This window comes from Phoxinus phoxinus (assembly GCF_949152265.1).
Source record: "Phoxinus phoxinus genome assembly, chromosome: 12".
In the NCBI taxonomy this organism is placed as follows: Eukaryota; Metazoa; Chordata; class Actinopteri; order Cypriniformes; family Leuciscidae; genus Phoxinus; species Phoxinus phoxinus.
Genome location: NC_136887.1, coordinates 11,430,708 through 11,449,456, shown reverse-complemented (window position 1 = coordinate 11,449,456; position 18,749 = coordinate 11,430,708).

The following is an 18,749-nucleotide window of genomic DNA, read 5'->3' as shown; positions in this document are numbered from 1 at the left end:
CTCACAAGGCGAAGTACTGCTACTTGGGCGTAGTGATTGCTGACTCTATTACTCCAACTCTGAGCGAACTCTCTGCTCCTCACCACGGGGCTTCTCAGGTGCTACGAGCTAATCACGCCGCAGAAGTAGCAGTGCTTTGCCTCCTGAGAATATAGTTCCCAGTATGTATACGGTTAGAAGATGGCTGTGTCTCATTTGACCTTGTTATTTGTACACGCTGTGACTATACAAATCACAACATGTAAATAGTAAAATGTTGGCGTTATTTTGTTACTTATTTGGAGCAGTAGGCTAGATGGAGCAGTTTACCTCCAGTCTTTGTGCTAAGCTAGTGCGTCAGACTGAGTTACAGCACGCACGGAGATGAGAATGGTATGTATGGACTAATCTAACTCTAGGGGATACGGTGAATAAGCTAAAGGCGTGTTCCTTTAAGCGTGTGCACCACAACTGTGAAAAGCCATGATCAATGGAGCACCAAAATTAAGATTCACCATGGCAACAGCACCCGACAAAAACACGTCTGTGTACTTTTGATTCAATACGTAAGTTTAATTCTCAAACACTGCTATATCAGTGGAGAAAACTGGCAGAACTAATATTAATTTTCATGGTATCCTACAGGCAAAAAAAATGTGATAAGTAAGTATAAAAACATAATGAAATCAGATAAAGCTTCCATAAAATGTTCATGGCTGTAGGCTACATGACTACAAACATTTAACATATAAAATAAATATCATTCAGTGTCTATTTCAATGTGCAGCAGCTTTTTTCACAAAATGGAATGTCCTCTAAGCGTACCTGTTACATTTCTTAATTGGGGTAATAAAATAAAAATTGTACTTCTACTCAGCAAACAGTAAGAAGGCAGAGGCTCGCAAAACATGCACCACCACTGACAGATGAAGAGGAGATGGATGGTGGAAGAAAAGTAAAATCCAACAGGAAAAAGAATAAAGATATTCTGAATAATAAATTGTGTAAAGATATCTTGCCAAATAAATTGTGAACAATTTGTGCTATTTGAATAATTTCCTTCCATTCCATACAGTAATCTGTTTCATTTTCAGAAGGTGCGATGATGGGAATATACTGTACGTGTCATCAATGCATCCAACCACATTGAAAATCCAACAGGAAAAGTAAAATGATTAGGTTACTTCCAGAGGTCGCAGCAAGATGCTCATGTAAACATATCCACATTGCTATGATGATCAGATGCTTTATTCAATAATGATTGACATTTTCTATATTTTGTTGTGTATTTATTTTGTTATAGAGAGGAAAGTGCAACACATATTTACATATTCATCTAAACGCCGCTCTTAGCAGTGTGGGTGGCGTCAGATGTTCACTAACTGTTCACTAATTCGTGACAACTAGCTGGGTCACGTATTTTGAACTTAATTTTTCCCCTAAACGAAGAATGAAAAATAACTTTGCCGTGAGTATATTGGGGACTTTACCTCTCTCTCAGAAAGGTTTGACTTACGCTGCTTCCTCGGGTGGACATACCTCCCATTCTGGAACGGAAAACCCAGAGTTTTCCTAATTTCAGGGTTAACATACTCAAAGTTTTCACTTAACCTCCTTTCTACAACGGAAGCTACAACTCCCAAAATGCAACTCGATTGTGACCAAAAAAGATTGCGCTTAACTCCTACAGACTTTTGTACCAAACCCAATTTAACTGTCTGCAATTTGCAAGTAATTCTGAACACTTTAACTTTTTCGCTCCAAATATTTTTTTTATTTTTTTTTAAGCTGCCAGCCATCGTTAGTGTTTTTGATTATTTCACCAAAATTGTATGGCCCCCAGAATTGTTTGTTGTATGAATATCTGAACATGCAATACATTGAATATCACAGGCAGGTGTGTTTCATTAGGGGTGAAAATTAAACTTCCAGGACCACAATTGTTAAGGAAGGGAGTAGACAACCATGTCCCTGGAGGGATACCTTCCTACACACTTGGCTGTTGTTTCTTTGATTAGCTGCAAGACAGTGGCCCTCCAGGACTGGAATTACCTATCCTAGGCTTAGGGTGTTCCATTTAATCCAGGTCTGGGCAACTGTGGCCCTAGAGGTCCACTTTCCAGCTGAGTTTAGTTCCAACCCTAATCAAACACACCGGCAAATCTAACCCAAGTCTTCAGGCAGGTGTGTTTGATTAGGGATGGAGCTAAACTCTGCTGGACAGTGGACTTGAGGGCCAGAGTTGCCCATACCTGATTGAAACCCATTACACTGGTTCCACCAGAAGCAGGCACTCACTCAACATCAACAATGATGTACATCTAAGTTCACAACATGGAGGCAAGTTAACAAGGGAAGGACACACCATTTTTTAAATGTAATGTTGCCACAGTCACCTGTTTCTTTCCTGAATGTATTTGCATTTTTTAAAGATTCAGTTGAATGAATGATTCAATGACTCACACATAAAGGCAGTCACACGTTTCTTTCCTGAATGAATCTGTAACAGAGAGTCACTTGTCACCACCTACTGCCGTAATGATGTGACCTCCAGAAAGGGTCACTGAAAAATCCTCTAATGCAGTGGTTTCCAAACATTTTAGAGAGGTATACCCCCTGAGGGGTTTACGATCATTCTGCGTACCCTCTCTCTTCCACTTAGACTGCATTCATACCTTTTCCATTAAAGGAATAGTTCACCCAAAAATGAAATTAAGCCCATGATTTACTCACCATGAAGCCATAGGTGTATGACATTCTTCTCACCATGAAGCCATCCTTGGTGTATATGACATTCTTCTTTCAGACGAATACAATCAGAGTTATATAAAAAAAAATGTCATGGCTCTTCCAAGCTTGATAATGGGAGTTTTTTGGAAGTCCATTAAAGCGCACCCATCCATGATAAAAGTGTTCCACGTGGCTCTGACGGGTTAATAAAGTCCTTCTGAAGTGACGCAATGCATTAGTGTAAGAAAAAAATATCCATATTTAAAACTGTGACCAAAAAAATTACTAGAATGATGTATTCGTCTGAAAGAAGAATGTCATGTACAACACAGATGGCTTCAGGGTTAGTAAACCATGGGCTAATTTTAATTTTTAGGTTAACTATCCCGTTAAGGGACAATATTTGCCCCCTAAATTGATTATCCAGTGGATAATTGTTTTACCTTTATTAATAACTTTATAAAATAATTCATGTTTTAATAAAAAAAAAAAAAATCTATAGAGAAATATGTAAAAACAAAGGGATACCCCCTTCTGTCACCTCACGTACCCCAGTTTGGGAACCACTGCTCTAATACACAAACTGACTGTCTGTATGTAACGGCCCTTAACCAGCTTTAGCTCGTTTTAAAACAGACACAAAGGTAAGGACCGTACATATCAAAAATCACAGACGATTAATTGCTTTCTGACGTCCAATCACGCCATAAAGTTTTAATTGGGGAGTATGAGTATGACATATTTTTTATTATCTTTTGTGTACTTGTTCGCTTGACTCCCCAATTAAAACTTTAATTTTAACGTTATTAAACGTTAACAAAGGTTAGCGGAAATAATAACAGTACACAGGTAGGGCAGCTAAAGAAAACCAGAGAACCCTCACTAAACCTCATTAACAGGAGATATCTTAGCTCCCGAAAAGAATAGAACAGGTGAGTCTTGCGGGCAACTGCTTTCCTCGATGATCTAACTAAATAATAAAACGTGAACTAAAAGTAAATCCACAACATGTTACTGAAAAGACAAAACAAAACTGAAATCAAAATACAATCAAACACTGGATCGTTCCACCACGTAGAGGAGAGGCGGTGAGCGATCTTGCCACGAGACGTGAGAAACCCAGCAAACAAAAGAGGAGAGAGAGAGAGCCATCAACGCTGTCGCAGTTTAAATAGCAGAAACCCCAATGACGTTACTCCACTTCCGAGGTTCAGGGAAAATCCCTTCTCAAGACTCCACCTAAAAGACTAAGATAAACAAATCACATACAGTTCTACATGCACATGCATGTAACAGTAACAAACACGGGCAAGTGGAGTGATACAAACAGTGAAAAGTTGTATCAGCACTGGAAGAATCAGTATTGGAATGCTGTTCGTCCAATCAGATTTGATTTTTAAGTGCTCTACTTAAAATTACTTGTTTTGACGTTTTGTTACCCAACTTACTTTGTAACTCCAAATACTTTTTTTGTGGGGCACTGAGGCCAGTCTGACCATAGGGTTATCACTTTCTGGAGTCCATCAGCCCCCAGCCAGGTCTTGAATGACACATCAGAACAGAAATCACAACACTTCTGACTGGAGAACAGACGGCACTGGCTTTAGACTGCGGGAGGTGACAGGAGAGCACCTGCTCCGGCCCCGTAACCCAACTGTCTATATTTAGTCTCCAGTTGAGCAGAAGGAGGGGGGATTGTGCGGAGATGGGGGGGTTATAGTGAAGTTGATTTGGACTGCAGTGCTGCGTCTGGCCTTTGAGTACACGGGCGAGTGACAGCATGAGTGATGTCATATGGGACGGCTATGCATCATCTGTTGGCAGATGTTTGACCTGCTGGTTGTGTTCCAGAAACAGCCATTGTGGATCAGGTCTCAACGTCCTTCGTTCTGAAGCAGTGACTGCCCCTTCCTGAGATCTTTCATACGCTCATTGTGTGCAGAGTCATTTGACAAAGCAGACGAGAAAGGTTTTTCACTTACATGATGATTGTCACCTTAGAAACTGTCCCAAGAAATGCATTTATAAAAGTATACTTTTGAGACACCTTTTCAAACTGTGAAAATACTCTAAAAGCCTAACAGGAGTGATGGGAAGTGCTGGCATAAAAACAGTCCTTTTCAACTTTTTAAAGACAATGCTTAAGGGGTATAGATTGCAAGTAAACCCAAGAGACTTCATATCTAAATGGTTCTTTTGGCAAATACGCTCTGTGACTGGTTTAATTAAAGCAGAGTAAAAAAAAAAGTGCACTTTGCAAATTGAGCAATCACAGGCCTCTGGATATCTGAAAAGCCACAGGAGAAAGAGGTGTGACAGTCAATCAAAAGAGACAAACATCCTCTTTAAAACACTCGGAATCTGTTTACGTCGTACATGCTCTCAGGGGGCCTTCAACAGACACCACAAAGAATTGACATATTTCAAGCAACACATCCTCTTGTTTTTGCTCTCAGTTTACCAGATCATCATTTGTCCATCATTCTAACAAAACATCCGCAAGCAGTGGCACCTCTACATTGCGTAGAATGACTACAACATTTAAAAAGTTGGGCTGTTTATTGACTATTTACATTGAATGTGGATTGAACAATCAAAAATGATTGCATAAATCAATAAATATATATATCAAATGCTCCCAATTAAGGATGATTAAGAGACATTACATTACAGTAGTTGTAGAAATTATAAGTCATTATTGTTGTTGTCGTTACGGTCATATATTTTTGTCATATACATTTGATCATAAAACTGTTCTCAGTAATACATCATACAAGTTTCTTGTATTCCAACTGTAACATTTTATCATATTATTTATTATTTATTATTTTGCAATTGTACGCATGAAGACTCACATATTTAGCTATTACAATGAGTCTTGCTGTTTTTGAAGGGTTTTCACTTCAAGCTTGAGTTGGGTTAATGATGGGGTTTCACTTCAAGCTTGAATTGCTCCTTTGTAGGAAAATCTCATTTAACAAAATGTACATGCGGGTCACAGGGCATGATTATAGTGCATTACATTTGTATCATGTGTATTCATATTTTTAAATATCAAATATAATAGTGAAACAAATTTACACTTAATTAAATAGACATGTTAAATTAACCATCCTTTTTAAATAAGTCATACAAATTAATGTTTGTGCATATTAAACATATAGTTACATATGAAACCTGTCACACAAATGCCTCTAGTTCATAGACATTATTATCATTAATATAGCAATTATTCATGGTTGCATAATGTAATAACATGGACACTGGAGTGTGGAGTGTTACCAATTGTAAAAGCAGACACTGTGAGGCATTTTATCAATGAAGGTCAGTTGCCTGAAGGAAACTCACTGTCAGAGCAATGAATCAGAGATGTGGTCAGTTATATATATTTATATAGTGTCATCATGACCCACGTGTTACGATTTAAACTGGGATATTACTCCAGACTATTCAGTTTCTCTCTCAGCGGATCTCTGTATATTGCCAATGTATTTTAATCTGCGGCCCCAAAGGGAGAACTGTGTAACACCTCATGGGTTTTCATAAGGTTATAAAAATTCACGGTGCATGCGTCGCCATCCAAATAGAAAGAGTATTTCATTTCTGTGGGCAAATGAATCTTTCTCCCCTCATTTCCCAATCTCAAACAACTCTGATACAGAGGTGAGTTCTCAATACCTCGAGGATCTCAAAAATGACTCTTTTGTCATTGACGGGATGTTTATATCAAGAGATTTGATGGCATAGCTGTATGTGTGCACCAGTGAATTAAGGCTGATTATATGCTGACAAAATATACACTATATTGCCAAGTTGTGGGATGTCTGCCTTTACATGCATATGAAATTTAATAACATCCCATTCTTAATCAGTAGGGTTTAAGATGGAGTTGGCCTACTCTTTGCTGGGAAGGCTTTTCCACAAGGTTTAGGAGTGTGTTTATGGGAATGTGTGACCATTCTTCTAGAAGCGTATTTGTGAGGTCAGGCACTGATGTTGGACGAGAAGGCCTGGCTCACAGTCTCCAATTTAATTCATCCCAGGTGTTCTATCGGGATGAGGTCAGGACTATGTGCCGGCCAGTCAAGTTCCTCCACACCAAATTAGCTCATCCATATCTTTATGGACCTTGCATTGTGCACTGGTGCGCAGTCATGTTGGAACACGAAGGGGCCATCCCCAAACTGCTCCCAGAAAGTTGGGAGCATTAAATTGTCCAAAATGTTTTGGTATGCTGAAACATTACGAGTTCCTTTCAATGGAACTAAGGGGCCAAGCCCAACCCCTGAAAAACAACCCCACACCATAACCCCCCCTCCACCAAACTTTACACTTGGCACAATGCAGTCAGGCAAGTACCGTTCTCCTGGCAACCGCCAAACCCAGACTTGCCATTGGATTGCCAGACAGAGAAGCGTGATTCGTCACTCCAAAGAACACATCTCCACTGCTCTAGTATGTCACGAATGGACTTATTGCACAGGTGGCAACCTATCATGGTACCACACTTGAATTCACTGAGCTCCTGAGAGCGAAACATTCTTTCACAAATGTTTGTAGAAGCCTTGATTTTATACAACTGTGGCCATGGAAGTTATTGGAACACCTGAATTCAATGATTTGGAGAGGTGTCCCAATACTTTTGGCAATATAGTTTATGCCATGATTTTTATCAAATGTTTCTGGAAATTACGTGTTTATGGGTAATTCGTATTGAAAATTAAATATATAAAATAAATTACAGCAATTATAAGTATTACCGGTACTTTGAAAAATAATGTAGAATTAAAATGAAATGGAATTCTATTACAATTCTACATCCTGATCAATTCAAATTCAGGAATTGAATTCAATGAACAGAGGAGTGGCGGTAAATCTGGGGCCCTTACATACTGAAAAATACACTGGAAATATAGTGGAAAAACGCAATTGCTTTAATCATCATTAGCCATTAGCTAGGGAGTACTTAGGCATTCACTTAAAGATTAAATTAACTTAAATTCACCTCTTTCGTAACAGGAATATCTTAAGTAAAAACAACATGATTTATATAGTGGAGGATTAAAGAGAAAATATTGCATTTCCAGCAATGAAGTCATTTAATTACAAGTCTGTAACTAAATATGTTTGGGATGAAAATGGAGATGGAGCCCAAAATTGAATAATATTGTCAAAATTTGACACCAGCGGACAAGTGTGTAACTGAAAGAACTCACGAGGCACTGCAGAAGTAGCTGAGTGGGCGTAAAAGCCCGTCCCATGGAATTAAATGATGTGTTATATTGAGGTGATCAATCCGAATGATGCAGGTTTAACGTCACAGGGTATGTCACGCTATTATTCCCTTGTTGTCTCTAAAGCTTCTCAGTAATGCGTGTTTGACATCTTGTACAATCGAAAGCTAATCATCTCCAGTAATGCTGGATGCAGCAGTTCTCAGGAGATATATTTGGCCGTTATCTCGCCATCAACAACAACATCATTAGGCAGGTAATTCTAATGTTGAATGTACGATCCTTCGCGCAAAGCAACGTGTGGTAGGACAGCTGGAGGAAGTAAATTGTTATTGCTGCAACGGTGACTCAGATGAGCAAAGAAATGTTTTATGCTGTAGATCTCTCAATGCGTGTGTATTTTTACACTTAGAGATTAAATCACATTTAAATCTTTGATGTACAAAAAGTATGAACAGTAAGCAAATAAAATATTACTGTCGATAAACAGATTATCTATAACAAAATATTTACTGTAATGCATCAAAACTGTTTGCTTTTCCAAATTAAATCACTAATGATACTGATTATGAAAAAATATATATTGTGCTGAAACACTGATTGCTAAACAATTGTATCAATTTAAAAATTAATCAAGATTTGTATTGTCTAATGTAACTATAATTATGCTGCCTTTTCATATTCAAAAACATATACTCCACACCTGTCTTTTACTAGTTATCTGTTTTTCATGCATATGTGCACTATTCAAAAAACAGTGAAAATGGCATTTATATGGAAGCCATCTAGGTAATTCTGACATTATTTCTCACAATCCCGAGTTTTGCACAATAACGTCCCACCTTTGTACACAAACGTTTAATTGTTAGAATGTATGTGATTTTATGCATTACAGTTTTTTTTTTCAATTGCGAGTATTAAATAAATACAAACTTTACATTTCAAAACACTAAAATCATTTTTCTACATACTAACTATATCAAAACACAGTAAACCCAATTCAAAATCTAATAATTCTGTCAAAACACTAGCACTAGTTTTTTAATCCAACATGAACATATCGTTGCACAATGACTGTCAAAATACTAACAATTGATGGCATTATGAGAACTGCATTACTTGTCATGTTTCAATTCTACCTGCAGACAAAACAAAACCCATTGTTTATTTTTTTGTAATTCAGTTTCTTTTTACTGTAAACCATTCTACATTGTTGGATGTGTGCAAGCTGGGCAACATACAAAGTAAATGTGAATATATTACTTTATATAATGTACAGTAGAAAAAAATGGAAAGTAACAGAATAGCTCAGGGCAGCCACTGGTCAAATGGGCCCCCTATGAGGAACTTAATTTGAAGTCTCTACCTGGGGGTGAGTTGGAGTGTTGATGGTGTCCCCTTAGTTAGTGCCCTATACCGGCCGTATATTCTGCATATATGGAACAGCTGGAACCACTGTAGTAAAAGCTCTACATGAAGCTTTTACTGAAATGAAAACATACAATTACTGCCATTGATCAACAACAAATCCAACATGCATGGCCTTTGGTTACTATGGAAGCTTTTTTCTGATATAGAATGAAAAAATATAAAATGTAATTGTGACCTTTTTATCTCACGATTCAGACTTTTTTTTCTTTTCTCAGAATTGTGAGATACAAAGTCCCAATTACCTTTTTTATTTTCTATTCATGGCAGAAATAACCTTTCAGGTTCCACGTGTAAGGAAAAAATAAACAAAGATGCACAGTACTCTAGTCTTCTCATAGTACTACACACATTCTTCCTCCTCTCTCCTAACTCTTCTTCTCCCTTGCCTTGATCCAATTACTCCTCTCCTTCAACTATTACTCTCCTTTGTCCAGACAGTATTTGTCTCTCTCTCTTTGCTTCTCTGTGTTGTTTGGCATCCACATTGGACAAAAACAGTTTAAAGAGTCCCTTTTTTAATGTGTATGTTCAAATAATGGAAATAACTTCAAGATCTGCTTCTGACTGAGATTAGATTCAGCTATCAATATTTCAGTGATTTGTTACAAAGTTGTTTAAATATGATTTTAATAAATCAGTACTTTTGAGCTGATGTTGTTGCAGAAGTATAGGCTTTGAACTATATTTAAGGTTTGGAACATTGGGTCTTCATTTCTGGCATGTTGTGTTTAAGCATTTGTAAAAAAGACCAGAAAGATCCATGATTTTGGTGCTTGTGTGAAAAGAACATTTAAGCATTTTATAAATGTGTTAACTGACAGCATATTGTGTGAAATGTGTTAATGGTATGTTCACAAAATACAGATGTTGTGCTAATTATATTTAGAGTTTTGAAAATGTGACTACAGATTGGACAAAAGGATGTTAGTTGTAATAATAATAATTCATTACATTTATATAGCGCTTTTCTCTGCACTCAAAGCGCTTTACATAGAAGGGGGAACCTCCTCAACCACCACCAATGTGCAGCATCCACCGGGATGATGCGACGGCAGCCATATTGCACCAGAACGCCCACCACAGTGGATGACACAGACAGTGATGAAGCCAGTAATATGAGGAATATTAGGAGGCCATGATGGACAGAGGCCACTGGGCAAATTTGGCCAGGATGCTGGGGTTACACCCCTACTCTTTCGAAAAACATCCTGGGATTTTTTTGTGACCACAGAGAGTCAGGACCTCGGTTTAACGTCTCATCCGAAGGACGGTGCTCTTTGTCAGTATAGTGTCCCCGTCACTACACTGGGGCGTTAGGACCCGCACAGACCACAGGATGAGCACCCCCTGCTGGCCCCACTAACACCTCCTCCAGCAGCAACCTGGTTTTCCCAGAAGGTCTCCCATCCAAGTACTAACCAGGTTCAACCCTGCTTAGTTCAGTGGGCAACCAGTCTTGGGCTACAGGGTGATATGGCTGCTGGATGTTAATTGTAAAAAAAAACTGTAATATGAATACGAAACAGAATGTACCAACATATTTATTAAAATTCTTTTGCATTTCATGGTACAATCAGATCCCCTTTTCCTCCACAAATTTACTATGAAAGAGACAAAAAAAAAACTAATTCTGAGAAATAAAGTCAGAATAGTGGGATGCTAAATCAGAAATATTTAACATTTTCAGACAAGCGTTGTCGAGCCAACATTCAAAGTTTGTCTCGACAAGCTTTCCTCATCTAGTATTACAACTAAAATGTGTTTTTGTGACGCATAGAGGTCATTGACAAAAAGTCCTTTTCATAGTAGATTATTAGACACTCGGCTTTTCTCCCAGAGGACATCGCCACCAATTCTCTCTAGTCATCTTCCATTAACGACACAATAAAGAAGATTCCATCTTGTTCCTTTGTCACCAGTACGCATTATGGGTTTCTTGTCCTTTTGAAACCAGCACAACATGTGTTCTAATGAGCTGCGGTCAAAATCTAAGATCCATGACATCCAGTTATGAGTCACCACTGGTTCCCCTAATCCATTACAGGCTGCTGCAAACTTCCCGCATGCATGACCAGGAGTGGCGAAAGAGGGAACGGGGTTCTGTACGGCTGCCAGGAGAGTGGCTGAGGAAATGCACTACAAGGTCAATCAAGCTGTCCGTGTCTCTTCCTCTCCGCTTTAAGAAGCACAGCATGCCGTGGCAGACCTGGAACAGTCATTCTTGAAAGAGCACAGCAGTGATTGATAAAGACATTCTCTTGACATGATATCCTTTCTGTGAAAAGATGCCCTAAAAAAATAACCCAAGTCAGGACAATAGATAAAAAAAAAAGAAAGAAATCAAGCAATTTTAGTCAAAAAAAGATTATATAAAATGTTTGATTTTAGGTATTTACTTGTTTAAAGATACTATCCAAAGTGCTCATTAAATATTGAACACTCACATTTCCGTCTGAAACCCTAAGTCTGCAGATCACTTGTGTGGAAATGTAATTTGTGTGGAGTGATTCTGTTTTGCAGGACACAAATCAATGTCCACTAGCATTAATTTCAACCGCGTGCTCAAGTCAAGAAAATCTCCCAAGGCGTTTTATGGAGAAAACTGTCGTCTGCAGCATTGACAGCAGAGCCGAGGTCTTTATCCGCGACAGCAACAAAGCGTTTAGCATAACACTGAGAGGGGCATTTGTTTGGACCCTCTCTCTGCCCGGTTTCACCACTGGTGCTCCGCTGTGGTTTAGTTGTTCGTTTCTGGCATTACTCCAGGCCGCTGCTTTGTCAGGTCTCCAGCTCCTGGGGTGATTTCACTGTCCAGTGAGCTATGAAAGCTTTTTATAAGTACATCAGCACAACTGCATTAATCGGCAGCCATATTGATTCAGCGTTTGCGTGCAAGACAGACAGAGAGAAGAGGAACATTAATGGAGATATTTATAATGAAGTACCTCTCAACTTCAAGCTTGACTCACAAATGGGGCATAAAGTTTTGCGAGTCTCAGCCAAACACAAAATAAAAATAGTGACCTTTATGTTTTACTCATTTCCTCTGGGCTAAATGTAAAGTGCCAGTGGAGTTAAATTGACATGAACAATTATAGTCCACTTAAAAATCAGTAGAAACAACTGTGAAATGTTTCCCTTTTGACAAATATAATTTTCAAGGAAACAGAACAATTAAAATTATGTTGTTGATGAATAATTTAAGCTTTATTTGTTTCAACATGTTTTAATAAACCATACATATCAAAGCCATACAGATCCCTATTTGTTAAAATTCTAAATGTCACATGATATGGAATTTTTTAAGTTAACATTAGCCCTATCCTTACGGGATTAGTATTATCTAGGGACTTCTAGCCATTTGTAATAATTGCGGAGGTTGTCTGTGATCTTAATCCCGTGCGAATCGGTCATGTCTGTAAGTTGTAAAGTAATAATTCCCCCGCAAATGACCTACCATATTTCGCCGAACACCGACGTTCTTTGATAATACTAGTCCCGTGCGAATCGGTATCTCTGATTTTGTCCAGGATTTGGCGGGGCTGTATATATATTTTTTTCAAGGTATTTCTTTCCTTTGTGCCTTTTAATAATCTTTCGCGAACAATGGAAGCTGCGTTGGAGTGTTTTGACAGTGTTTTGGGTACTGGGTCATATCGCACACCGACACTATACAATTTGCAGAAAAAAGAGAAAGCTGAAAACCACCAGAAGAGCGAAGACAAAAGGTAAGATTAGATGGATGACAACAGCATGCGTGAAGTAACATTCTTCTGTTTATGATACATAATGCGTATATCTAGATCTAACGACAAAACAATAGCCTATCAAAAAGAATGCACAATCAAGCAAGGGGATTTCACATGATAATTTCGAGTTTAATGTTACAAATAAATCATAAAACGTAAACCTTGAGCTCGTAGATTTTAACCTGGTGAAATGTTTATTTTTATTTTTTTATCCATCTAACCAGACCTTCATACGCAAAAAGCCATAGTCGCCCACTGAAAACAGATTTCCACTGGGCAAAAATAAATACAATATGGGTATACACTACAATTTTTATATCCGGGTTCCGGGAGAAAAGTCAGTAAATTCGAGTAAAATCACAGGCTTCGCTTATCCCGTGCGAATGCGCCACACAAAATTCAGATGTCGGGGGGTAATTTCTAAATCACACGAGGTTCCTAGATAATACTAATCCCGTGCCTCTCTTTTTCCTTGATGCCCGATATATTTTAGGGATGACGCAGCGTCGGGGGAAAGATAACTGGCCAATAGCTCTTCCACCCGAGGCATCATTCCATTACCGTTCTCTCTCGCCCCCCACAATATTGCTGTAATCTAATACTAGGGGGTTGGAAATACGAGAGGAGTAAGGCTTGTTCGAAAGAACGGCAAACCCCAGCGATGAGGTTATTCTCTGCTTCCTGGCTTTCGCGTGGCCAGCTGATGTTTAACTGGTCCATGGCGCGAGAAACAACTTCCACCAGCTCTATGCGGGGACATGGAATGGCGAGTCATCTCCATAATTCGAGTCTTTGATGCTGAGCACGTCCACTTTTTTTCGGGTTCTCCGCTCGTCGCAGGGTGGGCTTAATTCCACACAAGGCGGGATAACATCGGAACTGGCAGAGGAATTCTGAGAAAGTTCCTCAAGATTCCATGCCAGATCCATTTGCGAGCCCCATGATGAACGCCGCCGCGCCGCCTCAACAGAAGCGGGACCCGCACCACGGGGTTCACGAACCTGGCACTCGGATTGTTAAAGCTTCACAATTCCGGCAAGCAGCCCCCTCGGGAGTTGCCTACATGTGCTGTGCTCCCAAACAGTCTACACACAATTGGTGTGTGTCCCCACCCGTGATGTAACAAGGGCAGGAATGCACACACCGCTTGTAATTCTGACTCGCCATCATATATATGCAGTCACACGTTACGTCATGACGCAACACCAATCACGATTGGCTTAGTGTCATTCATGCTTCAGAGACGCTACACTGGGGGGCGTTCCCCAAAGTATCGTAGTCGACGCAGTTCGAGTTCCCTCGAAAGGGAACCCAACTGGGATCAATAAAGTACTAATATACTACATGTCTTCTGTCCCTTTGCCAGGGTTTAAAACTACCAAAATTATTATACATTTTTAATCCAGAATTTGAATAGCGCAGCACAAATCTGTTGACCTTCAGCATTACACGCAGTGGTTCAATGTGTCATGTGCCACTCTGTTAATATATTTGCAGTATTACATTCATTCATTGCATTGTATTTGGCTAAGGCTGATGGATACTATAAATCTCATTTTTTATCATTCCCTGTCATTTAAATTCCCCTATACATTGTATCTTGTATTATTATTATATGCATTATCTTACATGTTTGATCATGTAACAATTGAGTTTAGGGATATATAATACCAAGGCTCATGTTAAAGTGAAAGAAAATAATGTTTTTTTTTTTTGTTTTTTTTTACAATAAATGTATGTCTCATGACCTCTTCAACTTGCATATGAATTAGTCCATTGAACTAATCAGTTAAAAGAATTAGAATGCCTTTAGAAGGTGCTATAGAAAATAAAGGTGTGTATTATTATTATTAATATAATAATTATTGCAAAAGAGAGATAAAATACATATATATAAAACTGTAGAAACGGCTTTGCGTGTGTGGCCCCTTTAAGACTTGTTGCCCCTTTAATTGGTGACGCAAAGTGTTCTGTGAGGAGAAATGCGAGCCGATCCGAGTTGAAGTGTTATATGTGTGCGTGCATCCTATAAAGTGAGTTAATTCTTCTTATTAATATACACTTAGGAGAAAGTTTATGTTGTAATCTTGCATATAATGGTTGATTGTTGGAGTTGTTACTATATTTGAGTGTTTGATCGTGTTTAACTAACGATCGTTACATGCATGATCATATTAATCTGCCGTCGAATTATGCAATTGCTTTTATTATAATGCTGTCATATTTTATGTTGAGAGAGATCGTTTTTTCATGTTCAAGAAAGATGTCTGTAGTAAATTGCCAATATAACTATAAGTGTGAGTTGATTTAGTTAAAGCAGTTGAGATTATAGTTAGATGGCCTATTCAGATGCTAATATGGCTAATCAAGAAGCTATTGTGTCACTCTTATTGCAATTAATATTCCACACAGATTGTAATATTGGATTGTTAAATAATTGGATCTGAAGTCTGTATTATTTACTCATTGCAATTGTTATTTATCTTTGTACAGACCACACACAAATATATGCTTCAGTAAAGACATCAAAGGAAAGAACTGTGGTTGACTGAGTTCCTGGGTTCTGATAGGCCCATCCAGGGCGAGTGTTGCTTATCCTACAGTCCTTAAGAAATAACATTCAAATTTCCAATTCCAAATATAACAAATGGTCCTTCGAGCCGGATACACTTCCCTGGATCAAGATGTCAGCCAGTTCAGCACCAGTAAACCCCTCAGTTCGCCCAAAGCGCCGTCCGGTCTATTTACAAGATTATGAGGTGGATTTCCCAAGGCTTCATAAATCAGCTTCACCAGTTAGTATGAGAGAACAAACAGTGGATTCATCTGATGACGATTACACTTCATCACGCATTAGAGTATCTGCAGCAAAACCTCAAATAGCTCATAGTTTACCTGGTTTTTCTTCCCTTTCGAGACTGACCGTAAGGGATGAGCATCATGACCTCCCAAACCTTCTACATCAACGCATTTCCAACTCTTTCCACCAGTCATCACCACAATGTCCGGATCAACAACTACAGTTCGAATCCAATGCAGAGTCCCTTCCCCTTGGTGATGGATACCAGAGCGATCGGTCAGATGCTAGCTCTATAAAGTTGCAAAGGATCTCAGAGGAGAATGCTAGACTCCGTGAAACACAGCAGGCCATTAAAGCTGACCTCAAACGAATCGAAACAGCCAAAGATGAGTTGATTCAGCTTTTAGACAGAGCTTGTAGTCTGCAAAGGCCTTTATCCACTCCTAAGATCCAGTCTAATCATCCATCAGTTAAATTCCACCATGCAGAGCATGTGAATGATGAAGACTGGCCAGAGCCTCCTCCACCCATCGCATATGAAGAGCCAGTAACTATTAATCAGCATGACAAGCAAAGGCTTTACAGCAGTACAGAGGCCACACCAACTTTCACTCCCGGACGCACTTCAGTGGAGAAGACTATGGATTTCTGCCATCCAAGTCAGTATGATGAGCAGCTGCAGTATGGTCAGTACCCTGCCCAAATGATACGTCCTCAGTACGTTTATGACCACCCATGGGACTCATCCACACGTCCTAATACTGAACATCACAGAATGGCATCCTATAATGTGGCACCTCCCATGGCATCTACGGATCTGACTGAGAAACATTATAAAGGACCATGCCCCACCATCCCATATTTCCGCAACAAAGATCCAAGTGAGTTTGCCCGATTAAAAATGGCCTTAGACAACCTTTTGCCATCTGATAGTACTGAAATGTTCAAATATCAGGTCCTGGTCGACCATCTGAAATTGGACGATGCTTGTCTAATAGCAGACTCCTTCTTGCACTCCCCTACACCTTATAGAGACACTATGATGGCCCTCAATGAACGGTTCGGTCAGCCCCACCAGATAGCATTAAAAAGGATTGCTACTATTCTTGACGCTCCTGATATAAGCCGCAATGACCCATCAGCCTTTGAGAAGTTCTCCCTTCAAGTGCAGTCTCTAGTTGGTCTGCTAAAGACATTAGGACAGGCAGGTAGCATTGAGCTGCAGTGTGGGTCGCATGTTGCACGCCTCCTCAGTAAGCTGCCACCTGAAAGACGAGCTGATTTTCGCCGCCACATGTTACATCGGCCTGGGGTGACATACTCATTGATGGATCTGGCCGAGTGGCTAAAACATGAATCTTGGTGCCAAAGCTATGATGATCAGTCAGCAAGAGGAGATAGCCGGCCCAAACGAGAGTCTCGGGTAGCTCCATGGTCACGCCGAACCACTGCCACTGTACTGACTGGATCTGGGAACAGTGCTGAGGTAACAAACACTACATATTCTTCTGCAAAGGTTGACGAGAAGGGTAAGAGTAGGCCTTCAGTATATTGTTCCTACTGTCAGAACTCTGAGCATGCATTCAGTCAATGCCCCAAAATTCCAACCCTCACCAAAGATCAGCTCTCAGAGTGGATACGTGCCAATAGGAGATGCTGGCGTTGTGGTCTTGCTCATCAGGCTATCCACTGTGGTCTAAAGAAACCATGTCCGCTTTGTCAGAGAAAACATCTACGAATCCTCCATGAGGTAAATGAGAGGCCTGTCATAAAGGCATCCAAAACAGAGGTTTGCCTAGTCAGCTCAGCATCACAAACGTTGTACCTGAACAAACCAGTCAGCAGTAATAAGGTTTTACTCAAAGTTGTCAGAGTACTCTTACACCATGGCAATTGCACACTGGACACATTCGCAATCCTTGATGATGGCTCTGAGCGTACGATGCTCCTGCCAGAGGCAGCACAGAAGCTTGGCTTAAGAGGTACACAAGAAAGCTTAGCTCTGAGAACAATCCGTCATGATGTGCAAACCCTTGATGGAGCTTCAGTCTCATTCTCCATTTCTCCATACTACAATCCAAAGAAGCGATATCTCATATCCAGAGCCTTTACTGCCCCACAGCTTGATCTAGTTGATCACTCTTACCCAATTCCCAAGCTGCAGAAGCAATACAAACACTTGATTGGACTACCACTTCAGCATTTTGAAAGGGCAAAACCTCTTGTCCTTGTTGGTGCAGATCAAACTCACATAATCTCACCAATTGAGCCAGTAAGACTTGGTCCACCTGGGGGTCCAGCTGCAATAAGAACCAAATTAGGATGGACACTCCAGGGCCCTACCAGCCTGTTGGAGCAGAGACTTAAGCCAAACCAGTGTCTCCACATATCCATTCCTCTCAGCACCACAGAACTGTTCAAGAATGTTGAAAGGCTGTGGCAAGTGGATGTTTTGCCATTTCAGAATGAAAAGGAGTGCACAAGATCCAAGCAGGATCAAATGGCCATTGAGTTACTGGAAACCAAGACCGTTCGTGTAGAGGTAGATGGAATACGTCGATATGCAACACCCTTGTTACGCAAGTGTGACATGCCCTATCTTCATGCCACTATGGAAGCGGTCATGCCACGCCTACGAAGTACTGAGAGGAAACTCGCAAGAGACCCAAAACAAGCTGAAGCTTATTCCTCAGAAATCCAGAAATTGGTTCAGTCCGGAGCTATCAGAAAGATCCTTTCAAAAGATATGAAAAGAGACGGTGAATCCTGGTTCATTCCACACCATATGGTGCGCCACAATGAAAAGAATCGTGTGGTATTTGATTG